The sequence below is a fragment of the Rattus norvegicus genome, chromosome 9, assembly GCF_036323735.1.
Source record: "Rattus norvegicus strain BN/NHsdMcwi chromosome 9, GRCr8, whole genome shotgun sequence".
Taxonomy (NCBI): Eukaryota; Metazoa; Chordata; class Mammalia; order Rodentia; family Muridae; genus Rattus; species Rattus norvegicus.
In genome coordinates this window covers 22,180,466-22,197,276 of record NC_086027.1, presented here as the reverse complement: position 1 = coordinate 22,197,276, position 16,811 = coordinate 22,180,466, and the positions used below count along the sequence as shown (strand labels likewise).

The 16,811-nt window shown below is 47.4% G+C and overlaps 1 non-coding gene across 1 annotated transcript; it reads right to left on the bottom strand.

Annotated features, from left to right (window-relative positions):
• Nucleotides 1-4,659: 4,659 nt before the first annotated feature.
• On the bottom strand, nt 4,660-4,765 carry LOC120094867 (U6 spliceosomal RNA). The gene has a single exon (XR_005489565.1). It is a non-coding gene; the product is annotated as a U6 spliceosomal RNA (small nuclear RNA).
• Nucleotides 4,766-16,811: the final 12,046 nt, after the last annotated feature.

Below are 16,811 nucleotides of genomic sequence, written 5' to 3'. Positions count from 1 at the left end.
CCTGAGAGGAGAGTCAGCTGGAGTCCCGCCTGCGTCCTCAGGGAGCACAGCCCTTCTGAAAAGACTCCAGGACAAGAAGAAGCCAGGTAAAGGAGACAGGAAGGACTCGTGGCCAGAGTTTGCTCAGACCTAAAGACATCTACCCCAATCCCAGGCCCCGCTTGACCAGATGGTTCCGGAGAAGGCTTAGCATCTGTCCCTCCATAAATTATCCAGTGCTCCTTCCTACCAGTCTTCTCTGGTGACAGCCGGAACAATCGTCCAGGAATTCCATCTGCTACTCCTGCGCTGGTCCCCACTCCACCTCATCAACATTTCATAGCACAGAGGTATCCCATTTCCCCGGCCCGAGAAGGAAGCTGGGTCAGTCCCTGGGTGAGCTGATTCGCAATACCCTCCCCTATCAACACACACAAGTAAAACCTCCACAGAGGATCCAGCATCTCTAGGGGACAGAGTCCCACATCTTTTTCTTTCATTTTTGTTTGCATTGTTTTATTATTTAAAAAGCAACAGCAACAGAACAAAACAGGATCTCTCTACATAGCTCTGACTGTCCCGGAACTCACTATGAACACCAGGCTGGCTTCAAACTCAGAAATGCACCCGCCTCTGCCTCCCCAGTGCTTGAATCATAGGAATGCACCACAAGGCCTAGCTAGAATCCCACAGTTTACTCCTCCCCACCCCCCATGCTCTTCCACCACACATAGTTTCGAAAACAAATAAGATTATACTGATTAAATTGATCACATAGTTTTATTTTTTGTTTTTGTTTTTGTTTTTGTTTTTTATGAAACTCAAAGGGCTGGAGGTGTCGTTCAGGGGTAACTTTCATAACAATTATAACTTGGCATAATTAAGAACCTTTGTTCAATCCTTCCCATCCAAAATAAGACAAACTGACTCCTGACCATTAGACAGCTCCATGCAGTTCCCTTTAAACCGATCACTCAGCCCTTTTAAAATGAGACATTTATTGTGAGAGGATAGCACAGGCTCAAAATAAGGATAGATCTACTTTTAAAAGAAGAGTTGTAAAACAAAACTTTTAGACTGACGACGGTGGTGCACGCCTTTTAAATCTCAGCACTTGAAAGGCAGAAGCGAGTGGATCTGTGTAAATTCAAGACCAGCCTCGTCTACAAATAAAGTTCCAGGCCAGGCAGGACTGTTAACACAAAGAAAACTTGCTTGAAAATAAGTAAATAAACTACTACTACTACTACTACTACTACTACTACTACTACTAATAATAATAATAATAATAATAATAATAATAAAGACCACAAGCCTAGAATTTGAGTCCAGGAGGCTGCTGTAAGTCTCTTTGTCACCTTGGTTGGACACACAGAGCACCTAAATTAGTTCAGTTCCCTGCTCCGTAGAGGTATTGAAGATTATTTCGGACCCAGATGTGCTCCTGCATCCTTACAACCATAGCACTTAGGTGGGGAGAAGGGGTCTGGAGGGAGGTCTAGAGACAAGAAGACAAGGTGCTCAGGATCGTTCTATGTTACACAGGGTTGAAGACAAGCCAGAGCTATATGAGGCTGTCTCAACACCCCCCCCAAAAAAACAACAAAAAGATCATTTCAAAACTTCAAAAGATGGTGATTAGTTTACTTCCTAAAGTTTCAGTTATCCCCATCTCCTTCCTAACTTCCTTCTAGTGAAATCTATGACCACCATTTTGGTGCATAAAGTTTTACTATATACGTTGTCTTTTTCCAGTCTCAGGATATTGAGTTCGATGGAAGGCTAAGAAATATAATTTTAGCTACGTGTGGAGGTATTGCAGAACCAAGATCATTTCGAGTCCAAGGCCTGACCTGGCAGGCTCTAGAATGATGCTCTTTCTCAAAAGAAAGCAAAGAACAAAACAGAAGGAAGGAAGGAAGGCGCACGGTTCCTCCAGGAGCCCAAGCCCACACTTGGGTATGACGTACTTTGAGTGACTTTCTTAGGGAAGGATAACGATGTTTTCAGGTGTGTCTTATGTAGTAAGTTCACCATCCAAGAGGTAAAAGCAGAAAGATTGCCGTGGTTTCGAGGACAGCCTGGCTTTCCGAGGGAGCTTCAGCCTGTGCTGCATACGCTGTGAGACCCTTATGTGCGTACAGCATGCACAGACTTTGAGGACGTTGTGATAAGTGGGACAAGCTAGTCAAGGACAGCAGGAGCCCACTCCGGTGGCGCAGGCCTGTAATTCCAGCTACTAGGCATGCTTAGGCACAGGGATCAGGTCACAAGGTCAAGGGTGGCTTGGATGACTTAGTGAGACTGCACCTCTAAGCAGAAAGCACAGAAGAGGACCCAGGCTCTGTAGCTCAGCACAGGGTACTTGTTTATTATGCGGGAGGCTCCAGCGCTACAAAAAAACATAAATATATATAAAAAAATACTCGACAGCTGTTATATTAGTGACCTAGTAGTCACATTTACAGAGATAGAAATGGATCCTGTCTGGCTATGCAGGCAGCAGTAGGACTGATGATTCTACGGTCCCATCCCTGCCAGATCAGCAGGCCGTCCCCCATCCATTCCGGGTTCCGGAAGCATCTGGAATGACACCTGGAACAGCTGCTAGGGAGGCTGAGCTGACACCACCTGGGGCTGGGTTCCCCCCTCATCCACCGGGCAGTGCAGGTGTCTGAGACTTCACAGTGTATGAACACTTGGTACTGCTGAACCTTATACGCACTATCTGGATGAGTAGCTCCCTGTCCTGCCAGGTCTGTGTGCATGTGTCTGTACGTGCTTAGGGTCCCCTCTCGTGCCATTTTAAAAGAGCATATTCGGGGTTGGGGATTTAGCTCAGTGGTAGAGCGCTTGCCTAGGAAGCACAAGGCCCTGGGTTCGGTCCGCAGCTCCGAAAAAAGGGAAAAAAAAAAAAAGAGCATATTCAACCCATCATCAGACACGACCCCACTCCCCTGTCACTTCTTCAACACTTGATGCCAAACTCAGCACCCACCCTAGCCCAGGTTCTTCTCTTGCCCTGGGCAGGAAATTCCAGGTATCCCAAACATGGCATCCCGGGCCTGAGACTGAGACTTGGCAGAACAGATACAATCCTTGTGGCACACAATGGGTTCCAGCAAAACACACACACACACACTCACTAGCCAAAAGTGGGAAACAATGGCTGGACTTGGATTTCAGCTCTTGAACAGCTGGCTCTGACACTGGTTCTGAGGTAGGATGAGGGTGGGTGGAAAACAGGAAGCAGCCAGAGGGAGGCTGCTGACAACATTTGTTGTAGGACCCAAGGGCCCCTCTGCTGGCAGATTGCCCCACTGAGAGATGTATTCCTTGGGTAAGCTTCCCTCCCAGCACCAGCTCAGCCCCCACTCTAAGGCCTTCACTGGACTGGCTAGAACTGGCTTAGAGAAAAACACGACAGCACATGTGATAAACTGCCCAAACTTGGTGAGTACAAAGGCCTGATCAACAAGTCCTCACGACTCCTCCAGGTCCACAGACCACAGGAGCATCTATCCTTCCGTTTATTAGGGGTATGTGGGCAAGCAAGAGGGTGTGTCTCTTCCTTTAGACTGTAAGAAACTTGGCGAGGCCAAGGATCACTGTTTTCCCTGTTTGTATTAATTCATTCTTTCATTAAGTTAGCATTTATTGCCAGGAACTACAGCTTGTATCTGCAATCGCTTGGGAGATGCAGGCAGGACAACCAGAGTCATCCACAGTTTGAGACCAGTCAGGGCTATGTGAGACTTTGTCTCATCTACATACATACGTACATATGTACGTGCGTGTGTGCGTGCGTGCGTGCGTGCGTGCGTGCGTGCATGCGTGTCTGTGTGTCTGTGTGTGTGTCTGTGTGTCTTTCATTTGGTAGAGTACTTGCCTAGCAGGCACAAGGCACTGGGTTCAACTCAAACCAGGCACCGTGTCAACTGCCTGTAATCTCAGTACTCAGAAAGCAGAGGCAGGAGGATCAGGAACTCAGTTATCCTCAACTACATAGCCAGTGTGAAGTGAGCCTGGGTGTACAGGATTCAGCCTCAGAAACAAAACATTTAAGTAATACTCATTGGGCATCTTGCACTGAGCAGGGGTTCCCTCTCTGTTCCTAACCACAGAATCTACCATCACGTAAGACTCTGGCAGCCAAAGAGGAAAAATCTCCATGGGTAGGTCAATGCAAGCAAGAATGAATGAAGCGACACATTCTTGTTGTCTTGTGTCTGAAGCTCACTTGGTAAATGTGAAAGGGAGTCTAGGGGGGCTGGGGATTTAGCTCAGTGGTAGAGCGCTTACCTAGGAAGCACAAGGCCCTGGGTTTGGTCCCCAGCTCCGAAAAAAAAGAACCAAAAAAAAAAAAAAAAAAAAAAAAAAAAAGAAAGGGAGTCTAGGACAAGAGGCAGGAAACTCAAGCACCCTCCTCTCAGTTGGGAGTTAGGGAGGCCTAGAAGGATAAAGCTATGTTTCTGAGGGCCTGGAAAGAGAGATACTCAGAAAAAATATGCTCAGGGGCTGTGGTGGCATCTTGACTGTTCTAAAGAATTATAGCTATTGCTTAGGCCTGGGATCAAAGCCAGAAATGAACCAGCTTTGACGAGTAATCACCACTGTGAGGGAAGACCTTACTATCCCAAAGTCATCTGGTTGCCAGCAAATTCATTCCCAGGCCCGCCAAAGAACAGCCACTGAGTTATGAATTTGGGTGTCGTTCTTGCTCAGAGACCAGCTAATCTTCTCAGTACCGTTCAAATTTTACTATATGCGCTACTGCCATGAGCACATTAAGTCATATACTGAAAAGCAGAAATTCAAGCCAAGAGTTTGATGGCCACCAGCCTGGGTGCTCCCGCACCAGCTGAACCCATGAGTTTCCTCAAGCATAGGTCGGTGGTAAAGCAGTCCTAAGCAGAGTGCCTGGGGTCAAATGCAGCTGTGGCCACCACCTAGCGTGACCTGACCATAGCCAAATGACTGAAGCTCTCCTTCTGTGTCCATTTCCCCATCTATAAAAGCAGACTAAAAATAGCATCTAGCTCAGAGTTGTGGGTCAAATAATTCATACACTGTCCTAGTTTTTTTTTCTGTTACAGTGATGAATTACTCTGGCAAAGGCAACTTAAAGGAGAAAGGGCTTATTCTGGCTCCCAATTACAGGTTAGAGATCATCACAGCTGGAAAATCACAGCAGGGGGTGCTTGAGTGAATTGGTTACTTTGTATCCACACTCAGAGAATATGTGTCCCTTTAGCTCTTTCCTTTTGTACAGTCCACAGCCCCGGAATGGTGCAAACCACTTTCAATCTGAACCTTCCCAAACAACATCCACATGGCCAGAAGCTAATGTCCTGAAGTGTGTTTGCAGGCTTGTCCTTAGATGACTGCGTAGTCTAGCGAGTAACGTTAATACTAGTCATCACATACACACAAAGGGCTCAGGCTAGTGCCTGGTTCACAGGATGATCTCCCACCAACAAGGACTCTAAAGCTCTGGAAGGTTGCTGTATTACCTTCCTGCTGCTGGGGCACAATACTTGCGACAAAAGCAACTTGAGAAAGGAGGAGCTGTTTTTCTCACAATTTTTTTTTCTTTTTTTCGGAGCTGGGGACCGAACCCAGGGCCTTGCACTTGCTAGACAAGCGCTCTACCACTGAGCTAAATCCCCAACCCCTTTACTCACAATTTAAGGGGATACAGTCCGTGGAGTTTTATTAGAATAACATATATGCTGTGGTCCTGCTAATCCAACAATGACTGCCTGTGAATGGAAGGTCCAAGAACTCAGTAGTTGTTCCATCCAGGAGGCTGGATGTCTTAGCTGGTCTATGCTGGCAACTCTCAGAAGCAGGCTGCAGCGCCAGTGAAGGAATGGCCTTGCTAGTGAGGTGAGAGCAAGCAAGCAAAGAGAGCGGCTTCCTTCTTCCAGAGCCTTTACATGGGCTTCCAGCAAGCTGTGGCCCAGATTAGAGGTGTGTCTTCCCACCTCAAAGATCTGGCTCAGAAGTGGGTCTTTCCACTTCGAATGATTAAGCAAAACCCCTCGCAGGTATATTCAGCCAATTTTTAGTCAATTCCAGATGGAGTCAAGTTGACAACCAAAAGTAGCCATCGCAAGGCCGCCTCTTGCCAACTTGACACACAATTATACCTCCTCATGTTGTGCTAGGTCTCCAAGTGAAACAATAACCAGGTCATGACTATGCCTACCATGCTCTGACTGCCAAAAAAATGCATTAGAAGTTGAACATAGGGTTGGAGAGATGGCTCAGGGGTCAAGAGCACTGGCTGTTCTTCCAGAGGTCCTGAGTTCAATTCCCAGCAACCACATGGTGGCTCACAGCCATCTGTAATGGGATCCGATGCCCTCTTCTGGTGTGTCTGAAGACAGCCACAGTGTACTCATATATATATATAATAAATAAATCTTTTTTTAAAAAAAAGAGAGAAAACCCCACAAATATCTGTACGAACATTTTTAATAATTTATTGAATTTTATTTTATATGCGTTGGTGTGGGTGTGTCAGATTCCCTGGAACTGGAGTTACAGACAGTTGTCAGCTGCCGTGTGCGTGCTAGAAATCGAATCTGCTGATCCTGTAGCAGAAGCCAGCGGCCTGGAACCAGACCAATGACTCACTACAATGAGCATTTGCAAGTAGAGCCGTTTGGACAAAAGTGTACACTGTGGGACACACAGTGAGTCCGTGCAGCTTCTACAGCAAGATTCTGTTTCGTTTTGCCAGAGAGCTCGGAAGGGCAGAGGGCAGATATGAAGGGATGGGGAGATGAATGGAATTGCAGTACATGACACGAAGGTCACAGAGAATCAAAAAAAAAAATTTTTTTTAAAGGCCATTCCATCCTTCTACCAGGCCAGGAAGGTGGTGAAACTGGTGGATTCCATGATCTTGAGCCCACTCAGGCTGTGAATGATTTCCTTGGTCAGAAGAATACTGTGTGCAATACCATGACACTGACTAAGACCCTCCATGGATGGTGGCTCTGGCAGAAGCATTCTGTACAGGAAAGGCAAATCCATTACTAGAATAAATATCTTCTCCCATAAGAGCAAAGTGATGTCTTTTCCCATGGACGGAGTAGACTAATGCAGTCAACCCGCCACGAGGCCACCGGCTGGTCAGAAAGGTCACGATGGGAAAATTGGTGAGAATTCCCCCTGAGGAAGAAGTCTGAGGATAGATCTCTCCACTTGGGTGAAGGATGTAGATGCTGTGTCCCTCAAACGCTCATCAAACGGTGCCTTCAGCTGAGGACGAGTTCAGTTACCAAGTAGACAGGATGACCCATCTGTGGACTGTCAGCCTCTCTCCCCAGCCATCCCTGTCATTGCCCGATGGGCCCAGGAACAAAGTGGCTGTGGTGGCAGAGATGGGCGTATGCTGCTGCCATAGTCACTTAGCCAGGAATCAGAGGGAGACCAGTGTTGACTTGGCATTTCTCTCCTTCTCCCTCTTTATTTAGACCAGGACCCCAGCTTGTGAAATGGGGGCCGCTCACTTTAAAGGTGGGGTTTCCCTCCTTTGTGGAAGCTGTCTGGAAATGCATATGTAGAAATGACTAGCATTGCTCCTGGGTGAATTTAAACCAATAAAGCTGACAAGGGAGATTCCCTTCCACAGGCACCCAGCTACGGAGAATAGAGCTACGATGTAAAGGAGGTCTTAGCCCTCTCTAATTCTTAGATGACATTACTTGTGTGTGTGCGCATGCGTACAGGCATGCATGTGAAGGTCAGAGGGGTCAGCTCTCTCCTTCCACCATGCAGGCTTCTCTGTTCAAATTCAAGTCACCCCGCTTGTTAGCTACTGTGACAAGGAAGACATGGACAAAGGCAGAGGCCGAGGGACAGATTGTCTCAGGCTGTGATAAAAGGACAAAATCATGTGATAAGGGAATGGAGACTAAGTTACCTAGAGGGGTAGCGAGGACTCGGGAAAAACCCAAGACATAGACTAGCCTCTATTCCTGAAGGCTTTTAAACAAAGGAAGGTGTTTATTAGCAGAAATCTTGAGGAGTCAGAAACCTGGACTGAAGGATACTTTCTATGTAAAGGAGCTGAAAATGGACAGATTCCCAAAGATGCAGCAACAGAGAGTTCGGAGAGACAAGGCCCAGCCCAGCACAGCCCAGCCCAGCACAGCACAGCACAGCACAGCCCAGCACAGCCCAACACAGCCCAGCACAGCACAGCCCAGCACAGCACAGCCCAGCCCAGCACAGCACAGCACAGCACAGCACAGCACAGCACAGCCCAGCACAGCTCAGCCCAGCCCAGCCCAGCCCAGCACAGCACAGCACAGCACAGCACAGCTCAGCCCAGCCCAGCACAGCCCAGCACAGCACAGCCCAGCCCAGCCCAGCCCAGCCCAGCACAGCACAGCCCAGCACAGTACAGCCCAGCCCAGCACAGCACAGCACAGCACAGCCCAGCCCAGCCCAGCCCAGCACAGCACAGCCCAGCACAGCACAGCCCAGCACAGCCCAGCCCAGCCCAGCCCAGCCCAGCCCAGCACAGCACAGCACAGCCCAGCCCAGCCCAGCCCAGCCCAGCCCAGCCCAGCCCAGCCCAGCCCAACCCAGCCCAGCCCAGCACAGCACAGCCCAGCCCAGCCCAGCACAGCACAGCCCAGCCCAGCCCAGCACAGCCCAGCCCAGCACAGCCCAGCACAGCCCAGCACAGCACAGCCCAGCACAGCCCAGCACAGCACAGCCCAGCCCAGCACAGCCCAGCCCAGCACAGCCCAGCACAGCCCAGCACAGCACAGCACAGCCCAGCCTAGCACAGCACAGCACAGCCCAGCACAGCACAGCCCAGCACAGCCAAGCATAGCCCAGCCCAGCACAGCCCAGCACAGCCCAGCACAGCACAGCCCAGCACAGCACAGCCCAGCACAGCACAGCACAGCACAGCCCAGCACAGCCCAGCCCAGCCCAGCACAGCACAGCCCAGCACAGCACAGCCCAGCCCAGCACAGCCCAGCCCAGCACAGCCCAGCCCAGCCCAGCCCAGCCCAGCACAGCACAGCACAGCACAGCACAGCACAGCACAGCACAGCACAGCACAGCACAGCACAGCCCCACCTCCTGTCCTGGTTCTTTTTGCCAAAACTCTGTCCTACTCCAGGGTAAGAAAATGAGCTTAACTCTACTGTGGGGTCCTCCACGGCCTCACCTCAGCCCCCATCCCCCGCTTCCTATACAAACAAGTTCATTTCACTATGGGTTCATTCCATCCCCACCACCGGAGGCAATGAAGGAGGACAAGGGAAGAAGAGGTAAGCAGGAAGCAGACTAACAAGAGCCTGGGACATCTCCATTTTACATACAAAGAAATGGGCACAAGAACGTCCCCAGGCTCAGGGCCCCCAGCCAGATCCTAAGTCATGGTCACTTTACTTCCAGGCACTGTACTGTACTTGAGGAGATTCCAAATAAACGGAGCCAGAGATGGCCGCCATCTTTTGCCTAGAGAGACATTGGTGTTCACACACATTTGTTTTCTCCCCAGGATTAAAAAACCAAGACTGTGACTGTGAGACCAGCCTGGTCTACAGAGGGAGTTCCAGGATAGCCAGAGGTACACGAAGAAACCCTGTCTTGAAAAAACAAAACAAAACAAAAAATAGAAATTAAAGAAGAGACGTAACTAGACAGGGAGGCACCATGATGGGTGGGAGACACTGATGCTAGAAGCTTCCTTAGAGTCTGTTGAATGGACTCTTCTTTTTCCGTGTGAAACTTGGGCCTAGAAATAAGAGACTTGGTCGCATGGGATGCTTCTGATGGTCCATCTGTTTTAGTCAGTGTTCTACTGCTGTGAAGAGACACCATGACCACAGCAAGTCTCATAAAGAAAAGCATCTAACTGGGGCTTGCTTACCGTTTCAGAGGTTTAGTCCATTATTGTGGTGGCTGGGAGACTTGGTACTGAAGGAGTAGCTGAGAATTCTACATGGGGACCCACAAGCATCAGGGAAAGAGAGAGAGAGAGAGAGAGAGAGAGAGAGAGAGAGAGAGAGAGAGAGAGAGAGATTGGAGAGGAGAGGAAAGGAGAGAGGAGAGGAGAGGTGGGTGTGTGAGTCTAGGACTGGCTTGGGGTTTTGAAACCCCAAGGCATACCATCTCCAGTGATGCATTTCCACCAACAAAACCACACCTACTTCAACAAGGCCACACCCACTCCAACAAGGCCACACCTACTTTAACAAGGCTACACCTACTCTAACAAGGCTACACCTCTAGCCCTTTCAAATAATGCCACTCTCTAAGGAATCAAATATATGAGCCTATGGGGTATATTCTTATTCAAGCCACCATATCACCCTCCTTTTATCACAGGCCTCTATGGCTACCTGTAGCAAATAACCCAATAATTTAGTGGCCTAAGACTGTTTTTTATTAACTCTAAGACTCCTTCGGGTTGGGGATTAGGACAGGCCTCAGCTGGGTGGTTCTGCCTGTCTCGCATGCAGATGAGCTAGTTGGAGGACTGAAGCGATAATGTATTTGTGGGTACTTCTGTCTCCAGGTGGTCTCAGGGCCTCAATGTGTCCTCTCACTGGGGATAGTTTAAGCTTCCTTCTAGAATAGTGATCTCAGGGCACTCAGACTGACCACATGGCAAACCATCATCCCTAGAGAATGCAGAATCCCAAGAGAATCCGGGGAACCTGCACCATGTTTTGTTAAACAACCAGAAGTCACCTCGCGTCTCTCTTCTGCTTGAGTCACAGGGCTGCCAAAGGCAATGTGGACATCATTTCTCAATGAGGAGATGTCGGACATAGGATAAGAACCCATGGGGGCTGGAGGGATGGCTCAGTGGTTACGAGCACTTGCTGCTCTTTCAGAAAACCCGAGTTCAGTTCCCAGCACAAAACCTGCCCAGCTCACAAGCACGTTTAATCTAGCTCCAGGGCATCTGTCCTGTAAGGGTAGCTACACACGTGTGCATATAAACTCATGCCACATGCACATAAATGTTAAAAATAAATCTTAAAAATAAAACAAAAACAAGGCCAGGCAGTGGTGGCACACACCTTTAATCCCAGCACTCAGACAGAGGCAGTAGAGGCAGACGGATCTCTGTGAATTCGAGGTCAGCCCGGTCTACACAGAGTCCCAGGACAGCCATAGTGAGACTCTGTCTCAACAAATCAAAATGAACAACGACAACAACAAAAACAAAACAAGGCAAGAACAACTCAAAGGTGTTACAGAGGGCTGGAGAGATGGCTCAGTGGTTAAGAGCTCTGACTGCTCTTCCAGAGGTCCTGAGTTCAAGTCCCAGCAACCACATGATGGCTCACAACCATCTGTAATGGGATCTGTGTGTGTAATTGTATACAAAAAAAAAATAAATCTTTTAAAAAAAAAGGTGTTACAGAGCAGAAAAGAGTTCCCATATATCCTTTTTGCCCCAGTTTCTTAGTGCTGATATTTATTACTGTTTATTTATTTTTATGTTATCATAACAGTGATTTGACTGCGTGTATGTCTCTGTGAAGTCGGATCCTCTGGAACTGGAGTTACAGACAGTTATGAGCTGCCATGTGGGTGCTGGGAATTGAACCCTGGTCCCCAGCCAGTGCTCTCAACAGCTGAGCCATCTCTCCAGCCCTTCTGCTGATTATTTTGATGTGGTATATTTATTATTTAATGTGTTCATTTATTATTTATTTTTATTATTACACTTATTTATTCCTTTACTTTATCTATGTATTTACTTCATGTATATACCCGTGTGTAGGTCCGCAGGCCCCAGCCTGCATGTGAAGGTCAGACTATGACTTGCAGGAGTCCATCCTCTCCTTTCACCATGTGGCTGTCCAGGAGCGAACTCACGTACTCAGGCTCCATGGCAAGCGCTTTCATCCGCTGAGCCGTCTCTCTAGCTCACTACCATCAGGATTTAGTCTTAGACACTGAGGCACATTTGCTGGCCTCACTTTTATCAGGATTACCCTGACCAATACAAGGTCACAGAGGACCGTCACAGAAGGTTGCAAAATCTCAATGAAGAGGCAACGGTAGAAAACTGAAGAGCCAAGCTCAGGTGAGCCACAGCCAAGAGAGGAGTGACTAACATGGAGACAGCTCTGAGTCTGCCCTGCTGGGATGGAAACGTTGGGGTCACCTATGAGCAGTTCCCGGGGCTAAAAAATCACTTTGAGAAAGACCGCCGCCTTAAGGAGGAGACTCTAGAGACCTTGGCTGACAAACTCAAACTGACAAAAGGACGGATTAGGATTTGGTTCTCCAAGAAAAGGCACGAGATGAAGCTCAGGCAGTGGTCTAAGGCCCGCAAGAATTGGGAAATGGACAGTTAGCATTTGACACCAAGAGGGACCACCAGGAAGAACCCGGAGGAGTCCTCTCAGAATGGCCCTGGACTCTCAGATGCTTCAAAAACCTTGAAGATGGGTTGGGGATTTGGCTCAGTGGTAGAGCGCTTGCCTAGCAAGCGCAAGGCCCTGGGTTCGGTCCCCAGCTCCGAAAAAAAGAACCAAAAAACAAAAAAAAAACAAAAAACAAAAAACAAAAAAAAAACCCTTGAGGAGTCTCACACTCTCTTCTGGGTACCAAAGCAGAGACAGCATGTCATAGCATTTCTGACTCCCTACAGTAGGATCTTTTTGTTAATGTTTTCTCAACTTCCTTGTTGGGGCAGGGGGTTGTCATGGTTTATGTCTATCGAAGGTACATTAATAGTAAAGCTTGCATTCATACCAAAAAGAAAAAAAGAAAGAAAAGACAATGGTAGTGGGCCAGTGAGATGGCTCAGCAGATAAAGGTGTCTGTGGCCAAGCCTGACAATCTGAGTTCGATCCCTAGAATCTACATGGTAGAAAGAGAGAACTGACCTTTGAAAATTCTCCTCTGGCCTCCACATGTAGCCTGTGGCACATGTCCATCCATAAACATACACAAGAAATAATAAATAAACACAATTAGGTAAAAAGAAAGAAGTAACAGTGGCCTGGACCACGGTGTGTAGTCAACTTGGGAAAAGCAGCAAATACTTCTTCATTATTTGTTGTTTGAGACAGGATTTCCATGTGTGGCCTTTGCTGCCTTGGAATACACTTTGTAGACCAGGCTGCTCTCAAACTCAGGGATCCTCCTGCCTCTGTCCCTGGATTTCTGGCTTTAAAGGCATGTGCCACCATGTCTGGCTAAATTCTTGACAGATTTAAAGGCAGACTTTGCAGAATGTGGCTTGTAAGAGAAAGAAGAGGGTCTGAGGTGATGGCCCAGTGGATACAGGACTTGCTGGACACTCCTGAACCCCTGAGTGGGAATCTCCAGGACCTACCAGAGCCGGGGATACTGCACCTATGTCTTCCAGTGTCTCCTTGGCAACGCCTTTCTCTGGAAGCTATGGACCAGCTCACCTGGCATACTGAGTGTACTAGCAACAACAAAGATGTCCTTCCTCCAGCAAGGTCTCCTCTGACCTCCATATGCAGAGCTGTGCATGCTCATGTCATAGATATGCATGCATACACACACATATCATAGACACACATGCATGCACATACACCATACGTACACATGCACACATGTCATATACACACATTCATATATACACATCATATATATCCTTGGGTGCACACACTATATAAACATCCACCATACCTACTTTTGTATGCAGATACTATACAAACATACATCATAAATACATGTGTATATATCCACATACCACACACACTATGCATACACACATGCATACACATGTCATATATACACATATACACACCATACAAATATACATCATAAATACACTTGTATGCACACACAATATAAACATACATCATGCATACATGTATATAAACAATACCATATATACACATGCATTGGTGCATCATACATGTACATGCATACACATGCACCATACAAACATATACTATACATACATATGTATGTACAGACATCACACATACCCATGCTTGCACACACACACCATACACAGCATACACACACATATATACATCATACACACACATGTATACACACGCAAAGATAAAAGAGAAAGGAAGAGGGCTGGAGAGCTGGCTCAGTGGTCAAGTGCTTGTTATGCAAGCGTGAAGTTCTGAGTTTAATCCCAGAACTGATATAAGAAAACCAAATGTGGTGGCAGACAGCTTTGCCTACTCAGTAAACTCTAGGCCAGTCAGTGACCCTGTCTAAAAAAACCAAGGTGGGTGGATAGCTTCTGAGGAGCCAAGGGGTTGGTCCTCTGAACTCCACACATGCCCAAATGAGAGAGAGAGAGGGAGAGAGAGAGAGAGAGAGAGAGAGAGAGAGAGAGAGAGAGAGAGAGAAAAGAGAGAGAGAGAGAGAGCAAACACGACACAGTCATGATGACTGTGGCCTAACCTGAGACAGGTGGAGCATCCACTAACTGAGACAGGAAAAACTGACAGGAAAGCTGTTTGGAGCGGAAATCAGGGCTTTGCATTCACAAAGGTTAAGTCTCACTATGTAGCCTAGGCGGGCCCGAAGTATACAGTTAACTTACCTCAGCCTCCTGAGTGCTTCGATTACAGATGTGAGCCACTATGTCCAGCTTCAACAAAAATTTTTGAAGCATTTGTAGTAAAGGGGACTGTTGGGATAAACAGTATTCAGGGGAGTTTTATCCCACTTAGATCATTTAGTTCCCAAATAAAAGATACAAACCTTTAGACTTATAATAAGCCTTAAAGCACTAGAGCTGTCCAGACATCAACCCTCTGTGCTAGTTTGTCTGCTTCCTGTCAATAATCATGAGATATCACTTGCCATTCAGCCTGGGCTGTTCCTACTCTGACAGGCCAGCCCTCAAGACCAGGTGGTCACCATCCATCTACCCCAAGGTGGCTTTCTTCTTCCTCCTCTCCTTTCTTCTTCTGTGTCCCTACCTAAGCCCCCCCCCAATCTGGGCACCTCTGCTTTGCCCACTCTTCTACCCAGCCCAGGCTGCAGACATCTTTATTAACCAATCGGGCATAACTTGGGGGACAAGGTTTATACAACATAAACTAGTACACAGGGGGACCTGTTGTCTTGGAGTGACCAGGTCTTGGGATTCGGAATTAAGCATTTGAATACATTGTAGCACTACAGGGGAGTGGTAAAAAAATAAATAAATATATGTAGCTGGACTCTATAGAGAAATAGAGGTTGTCTGTTTGGTTTTTCTCTCCTAATAATTTTTAAAAGACGGAATCTCACCGTGTAGCACTAGCCGGCCAGACTCCCCTGCCTGGGGAAGTAGACCAGGCTGGCCTCGAACTGGTAGAGATCTTTCCAAGTGTTGGGATTGAAGGTGGTGCTGCCGTGCCTGGTTCTTAACATGAACTTTAATTGATGTTGGAAGGATTCCAGGAGGACCAGGGGCAGCTCCCTCTGGAGACCTAGACCACAGGAACTCACATGGGACATTGCCAGTGCACTGTACTAGTCAAAGTAAGTCATAGAGGTTAGCCTGGTGTAAGGGACCCGTCTGCTGCTGAGAAGCAGCAGAGACACTGGGCTGGGACATGAGGGAATGTGGTCGCCATCTTTACAAGCAACCTACCATCCATGCTGGGGGAATTGTTTCTGTCATACTGAGTCATCAGGAGACTGGAACAATTCCCAGCCCCCACCCCCGAAAGGCGAAAAGTCATTAAGAATGAGAGGCAAGGGAAGAACGAGGGGGAGGCAGGCGATGTGTCAACTGCAGAGGCTGCCGCGTCAGTGAATTTTAATATATTCCATCAATGAACCAGGGCTGTTCCTTCCTCACAGCGTCTTCAGCTCAGTCACGCATCAGTGAAAATGATGTTGCCCCACCGGCAGACTGTCTGCCTTCTATATACGAGGGTCTGCAATCCATCTCCAGCACTGGGAAGGTGGGGGGAGTGGGGGAATGGAGCCACTGTTTCCTCGGGAACCTCTATTTCCATTGCCCCTTCTGTCTCCTGGTGTTAGCATGTAGATGCTCAATGTAAAGTTTTTGGATGAATTTATAATGACACCAAAGAGCAATATTTTGAACAAATATAGAATCTTTTCTTGCCTTCTTGATTGATTCCTCCCCTCTATTTCAAAAAGCAAGAATATAAGTATAATCATATTAGCCATATATAATATATACATATATACTTCAATGCTTTAGAATGTTATATATGTTCACTGTGAGGAGAGTAGAGATGATAAAAGGTATTGTTGAGAAAAAAAATCTGAGTCAGTTGTGGTAAATGCGTACCTGTAATTTTGATACTAAGGAGGGTCAGGAATTCAAAGTTATTCTTAGCTACAGGGTAAGCCCCAGACCAGCCTGGGCTACTTGAGACCTTGCTGAAAGAAAGGGAGGAAAGGAATCAATCAAGAAGGGAGGCAAAGATTCTATCATCTTATCACACAGAGAGAACTATTACTAACGTTGGGGTCCACCATTTCTCTTACTCCCCACTCTGTTTCTATCAGAGAGAGAGAGAGAGAGAGACAGACAGACAGACACAGAGAGACAGACACAGAGATAAAGACAGACAGACAGAGACAGAGAAGAGACAGAGAGAGATATTCTTTTTTTTTTTTTGGTTCTTTTTTTCGGAGCTGGGGACCGAACCCAGGGCCTTGCGCTTCCTAGGCAAGCGCTCTACCACTGAGCTAAATCCCCAGCCCCGAGATATTCTTATATAGCCAGGCTGCTTTCATCTTGTAATTTTGGAATCCTTTAGACTTCAAAAGGGTGATTTAATAGTCACATTATGCTAACATGCCAGGCTTACATTTTCTCACCAATTGTTGATGCTTTGGGTTTGCAATTTTTTGCT